This window comes from Staurois parvus, unplaced genomic scaffold (genome assembly GCF_062004578.1).
Source record: "Staurois parvus isolate SC_StPar_1 unplaced genomic scaffold, SC_StPar_1.0 ptg000423l, whole genome shotgun sequence".
NCBI lineage: Eukaryota > Metazoa > Chordata > Amphibia > Anura > Ranidae > Staurois > Staurois parvus.
This window is the reverse complement of record NW_028318219.1, coordinates 1939292-1958909: the sequence shown is the minus strand read 5'-3', so window position 1 is coordinate 1958909 and position 19618 is coordinate 1939292. Positions and strand designations below refer to the sequence as shown.

Sequence of the window (19618 nt, the reverse complement as noted above, 5' to 3'; positions counted from 1 at the left end):
TTCGCATTGAGACGTCGCATTGAGACGTCACATTCTCGGGGAGTCTCCATGTGAACGTCACATTCTTGGGGAGTCTCCATGGGAAAGTCACATTCTGGTGAAGTCTCAGTGCGAACTTCACATTCTGGCGAAGTCTCAATGCGAACGTCACATTCTTGCGTAGTCTAAATGCGAACGTCACATTCTTGCGAAGTCTTAATGCGAATGTCACATTCTTGGGGAGTCTCCATGAGAACGTCACATTCTGGCGAAGTCTGAATGCGATCGTCACATTCTTGGGGAGCCTCCGTGCGAACGTGACAACGTTCACATGGAGAATCCCCAAGAATGTGACGTTCGCATTGAGACTTCGCCAGAATGTGACGTTCGCACGGAGGCTCCCCAAGAATGTGAAATTCGTATTAAGACTTCGCAAGAATGTGACGTTCGCATTGAGACTTCGCAAGAATGTGACGTTCACATTGAGACTTCGCAAGAATGTGACTTTCCCATGGAGACTCCCCAAGAATGTGACGTTCACATGGAGACTCCCCAAGAATGTGACGTTCACATGGAGACTCCCCAAGAATGTGACGCTCGCATTGAGACTTCGCCAATATGTGACATTCATATTGAGACTCCGCTAGAATGTGACGTTCACATGGAGACTCCCCAAGAATGTGACGTTCACATGGAGACTCCCCAAGAATGTGACGTTCGCATGGAGACTTTGCAAGGATGTGACGTTTGCATGGAGACTTCACCAGAATGTGACGTTCACATGGCGAATCCCCAAGATTGTGACGTTCGCCTTGAGACTTCGCAAGAATATGACGTTCGCATTGACACTTCGCAAGAATGTGACGTTTGCATTGAGACTTCGTCAGAATGTGATGTTCACATGGAGACTCCCCAAGAATGTGACGTTCACATTGAGACTTCGTCAGAATGTACGCACGCATTGAGGCTTCGCCACAATGTGACGTTCACATGGAGACTCCCTAAGAATGTGACGTTCGCATTGAGACTTCGCCAGTATGTGACATTCAGATTGAGATGCTGCCAGAATGTGACGTTCACATGGTGACTCCCCATGAATGTGGCGTTCGCATTGAGACTTCGCCAGAATGTGACGTTCACATGGAGACTCCGCCAGAATGTGGCGTTCACATTGAGATTCCACCAATACGTTGTGCTCACTTTCTGACTTCACTAGTAAGTGATACATTTATATTTCATGATGACAGTCCACAAAAATGTCGCAAAGGCAGTTCTCATTCTGAAAAAAGTCGCGATCACTTTGAGGCCATACGAAAACGTGCTAATCGTAGTACGCTTCCTCCAGACAGTGACATTAATTGTAAGACTCCACAAAAACATCCAGATCGCTCTCAGATTCCACCAACAGATGAAGATGACTGTAAAGTTCCACGAAGACTTCACAAACACATTGAGCGTTCTACAAAAAAGTCGCAAAAGTCACACCGCAAGAGTCTGACCTTCCCACTCTGGATCAGCTATGAGGGGAGGATGGAGGTGGTACTATTTTCAGGCGTGTGAAGGACCAGCTAAGAGGGGAGACTGGAGTCTGCTACTTCTTTCAGGCGTGTGTTGGACCAGCTATAAGGGGAGGTTGGAGGCTGGTACTTTTTTTTTTCTGTCATGTTTTGGAACAACTATAATGGAAGGTGATTTCACATATGATTGCAAATATATGCAACCAAAACCTCTGTTTTTGAATGATTTTTTGAAGAACTAGTTTAGACCCTGAATGTATTTCTTGTTATGTATGTCACAATTTGGAAATGACATTAGAGTAGAGTTAGGGACCGCACTTTGCAGAGGGGCCTTGACGTGGTAACATGTATTACTGCAGCGTAGGGTGACGCATGTTACATGTGTTAGTATGTTGCAGTGCCAGCCATTGTCGATGGTAACCCAACACATTCACCCCACGCACCCCTGACACACATGCATTGTACCAGACTACACTGCACATCCAATGTGGTGCGCTGAGTCAGAAGAAATGGTGCGTGTCTGATATTTATTTTGTCTATTCTGGGGTGTTGGCAACATGTTCAGTTGAGCACAATGCAGCGGAATAAACAACTGGGATTCCAGTCTTGTAGCTAGCAATAAATTGATCAGAGGAGGTGCAGCTCTGACAACAGAAAAACTTTAAGGGCCAGTTCACACTGCATGCATTTCAGTTGCTTTTTTTCTGCATCCAAAATGCACAGAAAGTAGGTTATATGGTTGTCAGTGTCATCAGTGCTTGCAGTTCCAGTGCGTTCCGGTTGCAGAAAAGAACGTAGACCAGGCTGCATTATTCCTGCACAGAGCTGTACTGGAATGCGGTAAAACGCATCAAATACGCACTGGAGCGCACATGTCCCTATTTGCATTGAAGAAAAAGAGAGGGAAAAAAAATGAAATTGAATGAATAAAAATCAGAATGCATCAAAAACACACAGGAACGCTAGTAGCATGAATACAGGGATCAGTGAAACATTCTATATACAAACACTGTACTAATGGCACTGGCTGGGTGATGGGGTCGATCAGAGGGTTAATAGGGGCGATCAAAGGGTTAAATGTGCTCATCTAACGTGTGCGTGTAAACTGTAGTGCTTTTACTCTGTGCCGTGTTCTCTTTCTCTACCTGGACAAACGGGGGGGAGGGGGGGCACTCACGCCCTGAAATAGGAAGTGACATAAGATTACATCGCTTTGCCCAGAGCCGCTGCTTGCCCACAAAATGCGGGTAAGCAGTTGGCACTTAGTTAAAAAAAAAAACAAACATTAAAAAATGTTTTTTTAAATTCTCAATATGGTATTTTTTATTTTATTTTTTAAACTTTATTTTTATACTTTTATCAGAATAGTACAATGTTACCATCGTAATATTGTACTACTGTGGAGGGGATCAGGGATTTTTTTATACACACTTTGCTGTGCAGGGGAAATAAAGAGAATTTCTCCTGGAATACAAAGCTTGCTGTCAGAACCTGTTGAACTGTCACGAATGAGTTAGGTTTTTGACAGCTCAAGATAGTGATCTGTGAATGGCTGGAAATGGTCACACGGTACAGGGTGCTGTGATTGGCCCCAGGTATTATGTGACAGCTGTGGGCCAATCACAACTCACTAGGAAGAGAAGCAGAGCTGTTATGAATGAGAATGATCCAGCTTTGCTTACATTGTGATCATGTGATTGCATCGCTATAGCAGAAATACTGCTACAGGGCGGCACGGGTGCGCAAAATCACGTATATATATATGTGATTTCGCATTTTCTGGGTAAGGGGCCAACGCAATGCGGGCGCCCTACCCGCGCCTCCGTTCACAGCTGTGGCTGTCAATCACCGGGTTCTGGCATGTTTAATAGCAAAAAGTCAAAAATATTGTTTTTTTTCTCAAAATTGTTGGTCTTTTTCTCAATTTGTGAAAAAAAAAGAGGACCTAAATTTCATTTTGGTGCAGCGTTGCATGACCGCGCAATTTTCAGTTAAAAACGCAGCACCGTAATGCAAAAAATGGCCTGGTCATGAAGGGGGGTAAATCCTCTGGAGGGCAAGGGGTTAAACTCGTTTGCAAAACACTGCTTTAGGCACATTTTTTAAGTTGCTTTTCCCCTGCCGGGAGACAAGCGTTTAGAAGAGCCCCAGTGTGCCTGAGGCCTTTTTGTCCCCTATGATATAAATAAAGTTTTGGCTAAAGAAAAAAAAATGTTGCACCCAAGTACTTAACACCCCTTCAAAAAAAACTTTGAGCCCCCCCGCCACCAAATCCGCGCACATAGGAATATAAACACACATGTTGGGAGCATAAAAAAACATTGCTTCACATGTAAGATATTGCCGCACACACCGCAGTGACAGCAATCATTCACAATTATCTCTAAGCTGATGACCTGGAAGGTGCTTTTAAAGCATCATCTATGAACAATAGAGCAACGTTTGCTGCCATTTCACACACACAACATTTTTAGGTCTGACATGTTGGGTATCTATTTACTCAACACAACCTCATCTCTTATTATAAAAAAAATAGTCATGTATTTGTACAAAGATGAGAAATGGTCAACGAGAGTGAGAGCCGTCCTACAGATCTTCAAGGAATGCATTAAGAGGGCTCAGTCATTTGGGCCCGATAACATGGGTAGGCGGCCGCCCCTCCCTCTTTTCATTTAACCACTCACCTACAGGGCACTTATACCCCCTTCCTGCCCAGGCCAGCTTTCAGTGCTGTTGTACTTTGAATGACAGTTGCGCGGTCATGCAACACTGTACCCATATTACATTTTTATCATTTTTTGTGACAGATAGAGTTCCCTTTTGGTGGTATTTAATCAGCTCTGAATTTTTTATTTTTTGCTAAACAAACCAAAAACCACTGATTTTTTTTTTTAAAGTTTTTTCTTAATTTTTGTTATAAAATTTTGTAAATAAGTAATTTTTCTCCTACACTGATGTGCGCTAATGAGGCTGCAGTGATGGGCACTGATAGGCTGCACTGATGGACACTGATGAGGAGGAACTGGTAGGTGGCACTGATGAGCATTGACAGGCAACACTGATGGGCACTGAAAGGCTGCACTCATATATGGCACTGATAGGCGGCATTGATGTGCAGTGATAGGTGGCATTGATGTGCACTGATAGGCGGCACTGATATGTGGCACTGATAGGTAACACTGAGAGGCAGCTCAGATGGGCACTGATATGTGGCATAGATGTGCACTGGTAGGTACTGATATGTGGCTTTGATGTGGCACTAATGAGCACTGACAGCTGGCATTGATGGACACTGACAGGTGGGACTGCTGGGGCTACACTGATCATCAGTGCTCTGATGATCAGTGTACATGTCCCCTCTGAGTAAAGCCGATTACCGGCTCTCCTCTCCTCTGTCAGCGTGACAGCTCGTGAGGAGAGAAATGCCGATTACCGACATTTCCCTATTTACATGTGATCAACTGTGATTGGACACAGCTGATCACATGACCGAGCCAACATCTTTAGCTCTTTCCGTTGACCGGTTATCCTCTGTGTCAGAGGGACACAGCACATCATCGATCGCTGCGCTGCGCGCTCCCTGAGCCGCGCATATGCGGTTAGAATGGGAGGACATTATATGACGTCCTCCCAGAACGAGAGAACCGCCTTTCGCCCATCATTACCTTATATGGTGGGCTGGAGGCGGGTAAAAAAAAAATTGAGCTATGTATATACATATACAGTCAGGTCCATAAATATTGGGACATCGACACAATTCTAACATTTTTGGCTCTATACACCACCACAATGGATTTGAAATGAAATGAACAAGATGTGCTTTAACTGCAGACTGTCAGCTTTAATTTGAGGGTATTTTCATCCAAGTCAGGTGAACGGTGTAGGAATTACAACAGTTTGCATCTGTGGCTCCCACTTGTTTAGGGACCAAAAGTAATGGGACAATTGGCTTCTCAGCTGTTCTATGGCCAGGTGTCTGTTATTCCCTCATTATCCCAATTACAATGAGCAGATAAAAGGTCCAGAGTTCATTTCAAGTGTGCTATTTGCATTTGGAATCTGTTGCTGTCAACTCTCAAGATGAGATCCAAAGAGCTGTCACTATCAGTGAAGCAAGCCATCATTAGGCTGAAAAAATAAAACAAATCCATCAGAGAGATAGCAAAAACATTAGGCGTGGCCAAAACAACTGTTTGGAACATTCTTAAAAAGAAGGAACACACCGGTGAGCTCAGCAACACCAAAAGGCCCGGAAGACCACGAAAAACAACTGTGGTGGATGACCGAAGAATTCTTTCCCTGGTGAAGAAAACACCCTTCACAACAGTTGGCCAGATCAAGAACACTCTCCGGGAGGTAGGTGTATGTGTGTCAAAGTCAACAATCAAGAGAAGACTTCACCAGAGTGAATACAGAGGGTTCACCACAAGATGTAAACCATTGGTGAGCCTCAAAAACAGGAAGGCCAGATTAGAGTTTGCCAAACGACATGTAAAAAGCCTTCACAGTTCTGGAACAACATCCTATGGACAGATGAGACCGAGATCAACTTGTACCAGAGTGATGGGAAGAGAAGAGTATGGAGAAGGAAAGGAACTGCTCATGATCCTAAGCATACCACCTAATCAGTGAAGCATGGTGGTGGTAGTGTCATGGCGTGGGCATTTATGGCTGCCAATGGAACTGCTTCTCTTGTATTTATTGATGATGTGACTGCTGACAAAAGCATCAGGATGAATTCTGAAGTGTTTCGGGAATATTATCTGCTCATATTCAGCCAAATGCTTCAGAACTCATTGAACGCCGCTTCACAGTGCAGATGGACAATGACCCAAAGCAGACTGCAAAAGAAACCAAAGAGTTTTTTAAGGGAAAGAAGTGGAATGTTATGCAATGGCCAAGTCAATCACCTGACCTGAATCCGATTGAGCATTTCACTTGCTGAATACAAAACTGAAGGGAAAATGCCCCAAGAACAAGCAGAAACTGAAGACAGTTGCAGTAGAGGCCTGGCAGAGCATCACCAGGGATGAAACCCAGCGTCTGGTGATGTCTATGCGTTCCAAACTTCAGGCTGTAATTGACTGCAAAGGATTTGCAACCAAGTATTAAAAAGTGAAAGTTTGATTTATGATTATAATTCTGTCCCATTACTTTTGGTCCCTTAACAAGTGGGAGGCACGTATGCAAACTGTTGTAATTCCTACACCGTTCACCTGATTTGGATGTAAATACCCTCAAATTAAAGCGGACAGTCTGCAGTTAAAGCACATCTTATTCGTTTCATTTCAAATCCATTGTGGTGGTGTATAGAGCCAAAAAAGTTAGAATTGTGTCGATGTCCCAATATTTATGGACCTGACTGTATATAAGGTTACTGTGCCTTTAAATTTTAAAGAGAGTTTTGGCAGAAAAACAAGTAGCACGTGACCTGGGAGAAAATTCCAGAAGGTCACATGACTAGTGAAAAGCTGTAGAAAGTGGGGCTCATTATATAAAGGCGCTCCATCGGCAGGAGATTGCCAACTGGTCCGTGTCAGTGCATGAGCTCCAGGGAACCTGCACCTGACCATGAAGACACCAATGAAGAGAGTATTGGAGCGAGCGGGCACCAGAGGAGGAGAAGAATGGCTCAGAAAATACCTATAGATGGCTGAAGAGGATGAGGAGCGGCAGGAGCAAGTGGAGGAGACAGCAGAAGACAAGCCTGAAGACTCAGCAGGATGTCGTGCAGCACAGGGGCTAAATGGTTAGCACTTCCGCCTGGCAGTACTAGGGTTGCTGGTTCAAATCCCAACCACAGCACCACCTGCATGGAGTTTGCATGTTCTCCCTGTGTGGGTTTCCTCCAGGTACTCTGGTTTCCTCCCACACTCCAAAGCCATGCTGGTAGGTTAATTGGCTCCTGTCTAAACTGGCTCTAGTATGTGAATGTATGAATGTAAACCCTTAGATTGTACACCCCTTGAGGGTCATGGACTGATGTGAATGTACAATATATATGTGAAGTGCTGTGTAAATTGATGGCGCTATATAAGTACCTGAAATAAATGACTGTTGTTGGGACAGAGGGAGACCAGCAGCTAGGAGTCCCCAGAATCTCCGACAGAACCGGCGCGGCCCGCTGCTGTGTTCAAATCCTTCCCCGGGTCACCAGGAGGCCAGTCTGGAGCAGCAGGAAGAGGCGGCATCAAGTGTGGGACACAGCAGAGTAAATCCCTGTGAGAAGAAGAGGAGGAGGAGGGGCCGTCCCCATCACCGCCCAGAAGGTCAGGTAGGAGGGCCCAACACTCAGCTTCACATGAGGTGGCTGTGGAGGCAGCGGCTGCTGAAGAGGTTGCTAGGCAACTGACTCTGCTTTCCTCGGGGTGGGAAGGTCAGGTGACTGACACAGTGGAAGAGCCTGTGTGTGTTATCCCGGCCATAACCAGCGGGGGGAGAATTGGTCAGCACAGGGCTCCTATGGAACAAGCCATTGAGACAGAGACATCTAGTGGGGAGTTAACAGATTTATTGTATTTTGGATTCTTTTAAAAAAATGTATTTATTTATTTCAGGTACTTATATAGTGCCGTCAATTTACACAGCGCTTTACATATATATTGTACATTCACATCAGTCCCTAACCCTCAAGGGGTGTACAATCTAAGGTCCCTAACTCACATTCATACATACACATACTAGGGCCAATTTGGACAGCAACCAATTCACCTACCAGCATGTCTTTGGAGTGTGGGAGGAAACCGGAGTACCTAGAAGAAACCCACACAGGCACAGGGAGAATATGCAAACTCCAGGCAGGTGGTGTCATGGCTGGGATTCGAACCAACGACCCAAGTACTGCCAGGCGGAAGTGCTAACCATTTAGCCACTGTGCTGATTTCTTTCTTTCTTTCTTTCTTTCTTTCTTTCTTGCTTGCTTGCTTGCTTGTTCCTTATATAGTGCCCAGGGGCAGACTGACAACTCATGGGGCCCCCGTGCATTAGGGGATCATGGGGCCCCTGTGCACTTGCCCAAACTCAAAAAAGCCTATGAAAAAAGTACCTGGGGCATTTTATGGGGCTCCCTACTGACCCTGTGCCCTCGGGTATTGCCCTAGTTTCCAAATGGTCAGTCCACCCCTGACAGTGCCGTCAATTTACACAGCACTTTACATATACATTGTACATTCACATCAGTCCCTAACCCTCAAGGGGTGTACAATCTAAAGTCCCTAATTCACATTCATACATACACATACTAGGGACAATTTAGACAGGAGCCAGTTAACCTACCAGCATGTCTTTGGAGTGTGGGAGGAAACCAGAGTACCCAGAGGAAACCCATGCAGTCACAGGGAGAACATGCAAACTCCAGGCAGGTGGTGCTGTGGCTGGGATTCAAACCAACGACCCCAGTATTGCCAGGCAGAAGTGCTAACCACTTAGCCACCGTGCTGCCCGTATAGATAACAATATTCCTGCTTCTGTTAATACTGATACTAATTATGCGGCTGTTTGGTCAAGTGCGTTAGGTAATTCCAATTCAAGGGATATTTTTCCCATCAATAATTCTATAGGAAAGTTTGTGAGCAATACTTTGCCTTTGGTACAATCTACAACACCTAATTCGTCTATTAATAATTTAGTAGTTCCTGAAACGTGTCTAAAGGAGGCATTGCCTTGTGAAATATCACCGCTAGGTTATCACCTCTCAGCTCAGATAAAAGAAAACATTTGGAAAGGGGAATTTATTATTATTATTATTATACAGGATTTATATAGCGCCAACAGTTTGCTCAGCACTTTACAATATAACGGGAGACAATACAGCAACAATACAGTTCAATACAAGAGGGATAGGAGGGTCCTGATCATTGGAGCTTACAATCTAGGAGGGAGGGGCTAGTTGTACAAAAGGTAGTAACTGTGGGGGATGGACTGGTTGGAAGAGTAGAAGATTCCATTATTAGCTGAGGGCAGGATAGGCTTCCCTGAAGAGATAGGTTTTCAGAGATCACCTAAAAGTGAGCAGAGTAGGCGATAGTCTGATAAATTGGGGTAGAGAGTTCCAGAGGATGGGGGAAGCTCTGGAGAAGTCCTGGAGGTGAGCATGGGAGGAGGAGACAAGAGAGATAGAGAGTAGGAGGTCTTGCGAGGAGCGCAGAGTACGGTTTGGGTGATATTTAGAGACAAGATTGGTGATGTAATTTGGGGCAGAGTTATAAATGGCTTTATATGTTATTGTTAATGTTTTGAATTTTACCCGTTGGGCAATGGGAAGCCAGTGGAGGGATTGGCAGAGAGGGGTGGCTGATACAGAGCGGTTAGTAAGGTGGATGAGTCTGGCAGCAGCATTCATGATAGACTAAAGAGGGGATAGCCTGCGATGAGGTAGGCCAATGAGGAGGGAGTTACAATAGTCAAGGCGAGATATAACAAGGGAGTGAATGAGTTGCTTAGTGGTTTCCGAGGTTAGGAACGGGCGTATCTTGGAGATGTTGTGGAGGTGAAGTCTACAAGCTTTGGACAGTGATTGGAATTGGGACTGAAAGGACAGATGGGAGTCTAGGATTACACCTAGTACCCTGTCATGAGGGGAGGGACTGATGATTGTTATTGATCTTGATGGAGCAGTCAGGGGAGGGGGCACGGGCTGGAGGGAATACTAAGAGCTCAGTTTTGGAAAGATTGAGTTTGAGGAAGTGGAGTGACATCCATGCCGATATGTCACTTAGTGGGTTAGTAATGTGAGAGGAGACTGAAGGGGTGAGGAGTAGAAAGATAGATTTGTGTGTCATCTGCATAGAGATGGTACTTAAAGCCGCGGGAGTTTATCAAGTAACAAAGGGAGGAGGTGTAGATGGAGAAGAGTAGGGGCCCAAGGACGGAACCTTGAGGGACCCCTACAGAAAGAGGGAGTGAAGAGGAGGAGCCAGAGTTAGAAGTAACGCTGAAGGAGAGCTGCGATTGGTAGGAGGAGAACCAGGAGAGAGCAGAGTCTCTGAGGCCAAGAGAGTGGAGATTTTTGAGGAGGAGGGGGATGGTCAACAGTATCAAAAGCCGCAGAGAGGTCTAGCAGTAAGAGTACGGAGTAGTGGCCATTGGTTTTAGCAGTTAGTAGATCATTAGAGAGTTTTAGTAGGGCAGTTTCAGTGGAGTGGAGTGAGCAAAACCCAGACTGTAAAGGGTCAAGAAGGTTGTTGTCAGTGAGGTGGGAGCTCAGGCGATTGTACACTAAGTGTTCTAGGAGTTTTGAGGTAAATGGGAGCAGAGAGAAGGGTCTTAAGTTGTTCAGGTTGGTGGGATCCAGGGAGGGCTTTTTAAGTATGGCAGTGATGTGTGCATGCTTTAGAGGGGGGTGGAAGGCACCATTAGAGAGGGAGAGATTGAAGATGTACGACTATGTCGTTTAAGTTTTCTGGTGTCGTCAGTCTGCCAAGGTTGTAATGGTCAGGGCCTGATGCTTCGTGTTGTTAGAGGCAGTGGTGTATTTAGGTTTTGTGCTGCCCTAGGCAACACAAAAATTGGCGCCCCCCGCAGAAGGAGCCTGACATTGACCAAGAGCACCTCTGCCCTTCACCAAACCTTCCACTACCCCCCATACACCAGCCACCATCCCCCATGGCCAAAGAGACAAGGACACTCGCCTTCACAGCTCCAGACATCCCCAGGAACAAGAGTCAGGCTGTGCATACACCATCATGAAATGAAACCCACAGCATCTCTCGGAACCCACCAGGTCCCCATGCCGCGTATGTCCCTTCTTCCAAGGGGCAGTGCTGCCCCCCCTGAAAAATTCCACCCTAGGCAAATGCCTTGTTTGCCTTGTGGTAAATACACCCCTAGTTAGAAGGGCAAGTGAGTCTAATGTGGATGAAAGTGAACTGTCGTAGACAGCAGTGGCCAGGCCAGGGCAGGACAGGGGAGAGATCCTGTCGTAGAGTTGGTCAGTTGCAGAGTGGAAAGGAGCTCAAGTTGTGAAGGTTTCTGCGGGTAATGGTTTGCTGATGGAGGGATAGGTGTTTGAAGACGAGGACACTCTGAAGGTGATGAGACTGTGATCAGAGAGAGGAAAGGGGGTGTTTGTGAGGTTGTAGGGAGTGCAAAGATGGGAGTAAACAAGGTCTAATGTATTCCCATCAGAGTGAGTGGAGGACTGTATGCACTGTGCTAATGCAAAAGATGAGGTTATGCTGAAGAGTTGGGATGTAGTTGGGATGTAGCCGGGTTGTTGACATTAATAGGGATGTTAAAATCTCCAAGAATGATAGTGGGTAGTTCAGAGGAGAGAAAGTAGGGTAGCCAGGCGGAGAAATCATCAAGAAAGCGGGACACCGGTCCAGGATCACTGCAATCCTCAGAGAAATGGGAGAAAACAGCCGGATGCAGTGAGTCTCCAAAGAAGAGAAGGATAGAGAGGGAGGGTTGGGGAGGACTTGAAAGGTGCTCAGTGGGGATAGAAGCAAACCAGCTCCACCACCTTTCCGACCACTGGGTCTGGTCTGAGAGGCCTCCATAGGAAAGTGCTGCGGGAGAAGAAGAATCTGCTGCTTGAAGCCGTGTTTCAGTGCGGATTCCACCAGGTTCCACCTCAAACTGTCCATTACTCAGCACCTAAGGCAATTATCAAACTAGTTCCCTCTTTAGGATCACTGCAGTTTTTTGATGGACCAATGTACATTTTGTTTGGCACTGCCAGGCTCTTAGCATTCTCTATGGGACTGAAAATGAGAGAAAATCCAAAATTCTGAGCAGTAATCAGATTAGCAATAGAGGGCAGTAATGGTGCCGCTTGTCACTTGAACCAAAGAAAAATATGTTTTTCTTTGGTGTCTCATTGGGACAATTTCCCTTAACTTCCTGTCCAAGAGAAACAACAGGCAGTGAGAAGATCTCTCCAAAGTAAGGGTGTCATTTGTCACTTGAACAGGTGTCCTCATTGGTAGGGGGGACACCTGTTGAAGTGATAAATGTCACCATTACTTTGGAAAGATTGTTCTCACTTCCTGTTGTGTCTCTTGTACAGGAAGTGAAGGGATATTGCCCCAATGAGACCCCCAAAAATGGCTTTGGAAACACTTTATGAGAGGGAGGACCCAGCCAAGGTGGGGGATGGACACAAATGATGACCTCACATGTTACGGAATAACTCACTTCTCTTGAACGCATGTAGGTGCAGGTGTACTCTGAGCTTGCAAACGGGTCAGCCATCGAATCTTTAGGACACGATTACTCTCAGCACAACTGAAGGGTTCCATGCAGAGTGAACAATACCGGCTCCACAGGTTCCTCCTCCTCAATCACTTCTTCAGAGGTCACATTGGTATCTTCTCCATCACCAGGCACCTCTATGGTGGCGACCATTCTTGGAGCTCTGCAAGGAAGAATATACCAAAAATGTTATATGGGAGACAAGCTGACCATAATTCAGTTATCATGGAATCTCAATGCTGCTCATCACCTCCAGCCTCTTTCACCCGCTTCCTGTCTACATGCACTAAATTCAACGTTGGCAAATAGTTGCTGTCGACTGAACCATGCCTGAGCTATGTGTGTCAGTATAACCACCGTGTGGTGGGCGCACCGAGCGTGAGACTCGATTCTAACTCCGGGTGCCGCATTAATGCTGAATTCGCATGACTGCAGCCCCGCCCCGCCCCGAACATTAGTGGGTGTGCACACAGGAGAGGGAGGAGGTCTTCTGTGCACTGGTGGGGTGGCCCCGCCCACATGCCATTCTAACCTAAGTGACGAAGTGTCTCCTCCCACAGCCTGCTGGGAGATCCATGTCACATGACAAGAGGCTGCAGGAGCCGGGCCTCACAGGGGCCAGAGGGGCCGCAAGTCATCTGGGGCCCAAAGCCGGAAGTCAGCAGAAAAGGCCGGCTCCCAATAACATGGCGAAGCAGAACTCGGATCACAGCAGGAGGAAACGCTGCACTGGCAGAGTGGGTGTCCCCATCAGAGTCCCCCTTATATCAGTCTCCCCATCAGAACCCCCCCCCCACTTATATCAGTGACCCCCCATCCGAGATCTCCTTACATCAGTGACCCCATCAGAGTCCCCCATTATACAATATCAGTGCCCCCCTTATATCAGTGACCCCATCAGAGTCCTCCTTACATCAGTGACCCAAAGGAGTCCTCCTTACATCAGTGTCCCCATCAGAGTCCCCCCCCCCTTATATCAGTGACCCCATCAGAGTCCTTCTTACATCAGTGACCCAAAGGAGTCCTCCTTACATCAGTGTCCCCATCAGAGTCCTCCTTATATCAGTGTCCCCATCAGAGTCCCTCCCTTATATCAGTGACCCCATCATGGTCCTCCTTACATCAATAATCCCATCAGAGTCCTCCTTATATCAGTGTGCCCATCAGAGCCCCCCCTTATATTAGTGACCCCATCAGAGTTCTCTTTATATCAGTGACCCCATTAGAGTCCCCCTTACATCACTGACCCCATCAGAGTCCCCCAATAAACCAGTGTCCCCATCAGAGTCCTCCTTAAATCAGTGATACCATCAGAGTCCCCCCTTACATCAGTGTCCCCATCAGAGTCCTCCTTATATTAGCGACCCCATCCCATTCCCCCACTTATCAGTATCCCCATCAGAGTCCTCATTACATCAGTAACCCCATCAGAGTATTCCTTATATCAGTGTCCCCATCAGAATCCCCCCTTATATCAGTGACCCCATCCGAGACCCACCCTTATATCAGTGCCCCCATCAGAGTCCCCATTATATCAGTGCCCCCATCAGAGTCCCCATTATATCAGTGTCCCCATCAGAGTCCCTCCCTTATATCAGTGACCGCATCAGAGTCCTCGTTACATCAATAACCCCATCAGAGTCCCCCTATAAACCAGTGTCCCCATCAGAGTCCTCCTTAAATCAGTGATACTATCAGAGTCCCCCCTTACATCAGTGTTACCATCAGAGTCCCCCTTATATCAGTGACCCCATCAGAGTCCTTATATCTATCCTCTTCAGAATCCCTTTCCTCCATGTCAGTCCTCTTCACATCAATGTCCCCATCAGTGACCCCCTATACAGCACACGTCCGGTGTCCCTGTAGCTGGGCAAACAGGAGGCAGAGACGAGATTGGCAGGGGGGCGGGGTACAATTGGTTGCTAGGAATGTGCCGTCCATAGCAACTAGTGAAGCAGCCCAACATTTTAAAAAAAGCTTTCCATTCATGAAATATTACATGATGCAGATATATATTATACAATGAATATATATACACACATGTATACACGATGTGCCCTCCAGACACCCCTCCAGCACACACCTCCGATCCAGCCTCAGAGCGCTCCCATGATGGACTGGATCCCGGCCGTGTAGCCACCAATACAAAGCCCTGCAACCCACTCCCCGCCCACCACGCTCTCCTATTGGTCCTTGGAGGGCAGGGGGCAGGGCGGCCATGTGTTGTCTGTAGAATGTAGGCGGAGGTGGGGCGGTGAAGGGGGTGTTACCCAAGGTCTCTTGGAGGCGGGGTGAAAGGTGTTCAGTGAAGGTCTGGGTATAGGGATGTGGACAGTATCGGGGAAGGGAGTAGGTGGAGCAGGGGGTGTGGCCAGGTCTTCGGTCCTGGTGTCTGATCCAAAAACAATATGGCCTTTCCAGTGACCCCCCCACCCCAGAGAGCTGACCTGGAAATAAACATGGCAGCCAACCTCTCACCTCTACCAATCAGATGTCACCCTCTCCTGTCTTTGTGTTTTCGGATTTCCCTTCCCTGGATGTATACATCTCTAGTCATAACCTGTTTTTATTGTGATAGCAATAAAGTTGAATGTAAAAAGAACGTTTAAAAGGTGCAAAAAATACATTTAAATAAAATTCATTCAAATAAAAAAATAAAATAAAACAATGTTTCTCAGGCGTGCACAATTTAAACTACTTCCCACCCTGGCCAATCCTGCCATTTCTCTCAGACATGTAAAAATCATCATTTATTTGCTATAAAATTGCTCAGAACCTTCAAACATTATATATATTTTTTAGCAAAGACTCTAGAGAATAAAACGGCGGTTGTTGTCATTTTTTACCTCACACAGTATTTGCGCAGCAATATTTCAAACACAATTTTTGTTTTTGTGAAAAAGTACACTTTAATGAATTTTATTGCAAAAAAACCCACATTCTATAATCCACTTTTTTGGTAAAATATAAAAGATGCCGTTACGCTGAGTAAATAGATACCAAACATATCACGCTTGTGGAATGGCGACAAACTACAGTGCTCAGAATCTCCATAGGTGAAGATTTAAACATTTTTACAGGTTACCAGTTTAAAGTCACAGAGGAGATCTAGCGCTGGAATTATTGCTCTCACTATAATGTTCATGCCGATACCTCACGAGTGGATCGAACATCCTCTACATACGCACTTGCTTTTGCATGTGAGCAGGAGGGGACAGGGGCGCTTTAAAAAAATGTATTTATTTAATTAAAATTTTTGTATTTTTACACTAATTCCTTAATTTTCTCTTATTCCTATTACAAGGAAGGTAAACATCCCTCATAATAGGAAAAAGGCACGACAGGTCCTCTTTATGGAGACATCTAGGGTCACATCTCTCCTCTATGCTGGAAAAAAAAACCAAAAACAATAGAAATTGGTCTCAGGCTCTCCAGCAAAAAAAAGTCACGTCCGACCTCCCGGGGTCATAGCTCTGTGGTAACCCGGCACCACCGCAGGATCGGTTCTCAGGCGCCTTGATCGCACGACAGAGCATGGAGAGATGACGATGGGCAGCGGGAGGGACGTCCCCACCTGTAAAAGCAATCCAGCTGCTAGGATGGCTTTTACATTGCAGGGAATCGCAGGCTGAAATAAAAGAGATCTGCAAGATACCGATAGGTGCAAGCATCATCCCGATATCTCCAATCAAAGTCCAGAACGTCATATGACGTCATGTGGACGGGAGGTGGTCATATATGACCATGTCGGGTATCTTAACTTCTCGGTTCATCATCATCATGTTTTATCAAAAAATTGGGAATCATATTGTATTTGTCTGCATGAAAATGCATTTAAGTGGATTTTTTCAATAAAATTTGCATTTAATAAAAAACTGCACCAATATCATGCAACATATAAAAACAAAAGAAAAAAAATAGTGAAGCGCTTAAATGAAATGATATAGCAATAAAATACTCTCAAAATTGTGCTGAAATATTTACCATTTCCAAGTAAAATCAATGGAATGTAATCCACATTAATACCGCCCCCCAGTGGAGGAAGGTGGAATAGTGCAACCAAATGTATTTAGAATTGGTGAATTAACACACACAGTGAAAAAACTGACTTACAGGGCATAGACTTGAAAACTCCACAGATCGGAGTAAATAATAAATAAAATAAAGCAGTGAGTGAAAACCACTTATAATATATGAATTATTCACTTTCATTAGTGCCTTATGCAAATAAACTATATAAACATCAGAAGTGAAAAAGTCCATGCATGTGACTCTGTGCTTCAAAAACACGCGTGTTCTCCACTTCTAGGTGCAAAATTGGATCCTCCGAATGGCAGCAATGCCTGCTCACCTCCCCTCCTTGACCCACACAGGGCCACACAGCTATTTCCACCTCAGTGGTAGATCCCTTCTGGCAAACTCCTGATTTATAATTGGACTTGTTGGTTTAAGTTGAGTGACAGCAGCTAAATAATAGGCATTAATTATCCCATTGAGCGCAGGAGGATTTCTTCATATTTAACATATAAAAACAGTAACAACCCCCATTTTAATCTCCGGGGTCTCTGCTTTCAGAAATGATATCATGTTTGGGCATTCTTAGTCATTTTCTAGCAGAAAAAAAAATGCTGTTTGTAATAAATGTGTGAGAATTGTTAAACATGTATTGGGCAGCGAGGAGATAACAACTTCAAAAATGTGAATTTTGTCAGGTTAAGGTCACATGACCTTGGCTTGGCTCTAACTGAAAAAATTCAAATTTTTGAATTTGTTAACCCCTGAGTATAAGCCCCGCCCCCAGCAGTTAGAGCCAAGGTCATGTGACCCTGCAGTCTGAGTATAAGCCCCGCCCCCAGCAGTTAGAGCCAAGCCAAGGTCATGTAACCCTACAGTCTGAGTATAAGCCCCGCCCCCAGCAGTTAGAGCCAAGGTCATTTGACCCTTCAGTCTGAGTATAAGCCCCGCCCCCAGCAGTTAGAGCCAAGGTCATGTGACCCTGCAGTCTGAGTAGAAGCCCCGCCCCCAGCAGTGGAGGCTCATTCGCTGAGTTTCCCTTGTGTGGAGAGGAAGCGAATCTTGTTGCTCTGACAGACGTTGCTGATTATTCTATAATGGCACGTTTTCATTGCCAGCAAACAGCCAGAAAACCAGCCGATCTTCTGAACACCATCAAAGGAGAACCAGTTATGTTTTCAAAAATGGTCCCCTTATCTGGGAACCAGAATCCCCCCGCCCAGTCCACAGGCCCTCGTAAGGGGGTATTGAAGGCCATCAGGCGGGGGCTCAGGGCGCTTCTACACACCACCTGCCCTTGTATTCGCCTAAGAACCCGACAGAGGAAAGCAAAAGGTACGTAAGATCTTGGTCTATGACTGCATTATAATACAACCAAGTATAGGGACATATATAGAGAGAGATAGATAGAACAGTGTCAGGGTCTATATATAGATACACTGTATATACACTATTTTCTGGCGTATAAGACTACTTTTTATACTTCAAAATATACCCCAAAAATTGGGGGTCGTCTTATCCGCGGGGTATAAAATATGAACCTTGACTTTGTTTGGGTCAAGCTGGCTGGATGTGTGCTAATACTGTACATACAGTATACCGTGCTGAGCCAAGCTGGCTCCAAACAAATGTCCCTATGACAGATGAATCTGCCAGCCTGCTGGATGTGCGGTATATACAGTATACTGCGCTGAGCCAAGCGCTTTCAAAACGTACCGGTACGTCCCTACTGTAATCAGCCCGCTGGATGCGTGTATGTACGGTAGCTGCGGCTACATACAGTATACACTGGGCCAATCATGGCGAGGGATGTATTCTACTAATGAATACAAAGCCTGCTCGGATTGGCTAAGTCAGAGAGGTGGGCTGATTATGTCACAACCTCAGCCAATCCGAGCAGGCTTTGCATTCATTAGTAGAATACATCGCTCGCCGTGATTGGCCCAGTGTATACTGTATGTAGCCTCAGCTACTGTGCATACACATATCCAGCAATCTGATTACCGTAGGGACGTAGCGGTACGTTTTTAAACGGCTTGGCTCAGTATACTGTATATACCGCACATCCAGCGGGCTGACAGATTCATCTGTCATAGGGACTTTTGTTTTGAGCCAGCTTGGCTCAGCACGGTATACTGTATGTACATTACTGCACATCCAGAGGGCTGTATATATACTGTATACTGTATGTAGCCGAAGCTACCGGATTACCGCACATCCAGCGGGAACCATCTGACTTGGAATTTGATCCATATGATGACTGTCTTACAAATGTATCACAAGATGTCATTCATGAACTTATGATGTCAGAGGATGAACATGAGGATTTTGAAGGATTTTAAGTACCGGTAAGTCATAACCCATTTCAAATAAAAAATCTGATGTTTTTAAATGATGTTGCCTCGGAAGGGGGGTAGTCTTATACGGCGAGTATAGCCCAAAACCGAGGTTTTAAAAGGAAAATTAGGGGGTCGTCTTATACACCCAGTCGCCTTATACGCCGGAAAATACGGTAGATCCTGCCACGTTTTATTAAAATATATATACTGTATACACAACTGCCAGGCAACCGGCATTTTTATACGTAGGCCAACAATAGTCACGGCTGTGTGCCTGTCATCTTCGGGTTTATTGATTGCCCCAGGCACTGGAGTTTTGATGTTTTCCTTCTATAATTTTAGGTTTTATACAGACAAATATATAAAATGTAAATGAAGGTGCTAAATGCAATTCTTCTTTATTACAGATGTAAGCAGTATTTACTACAGACACAGCTCACACGGCAGGCCTGCCAAAATGAGCGAGAATGAGCTTGAAATCCACATGAAGACTCCACCAGCGTGTGATGTTCAAATTGAGACTTCGCCCGAATGTGACGTTCACATGGAGAGTCCCCAAGAATGTGATGTTCGCAT

General features: G+C 45.6%; 1 long non-coding RNA gene across 1 annotated transcript in view; it reads right to left on the bottom strand.

The window, feature by feature from the left end:
• LOC149454568 (uncharacterized) overlaps positions 1-12841 on the bottom strand; it is a 54671-nt gene extending 41830 nt beyond the window's left edge. Inside the window, exon 1 of the long non-coding RNA XR_016314188.1 lies at positions 12633-12841. This is a non-coding gene — a long non-coding RNA (uncharacterized LOC149454568). The remainder of the gene's footprint in view (positions 1-12632) is intronic.
• Positions 12842-19618: the final 6777 nt, after the last annotated feature.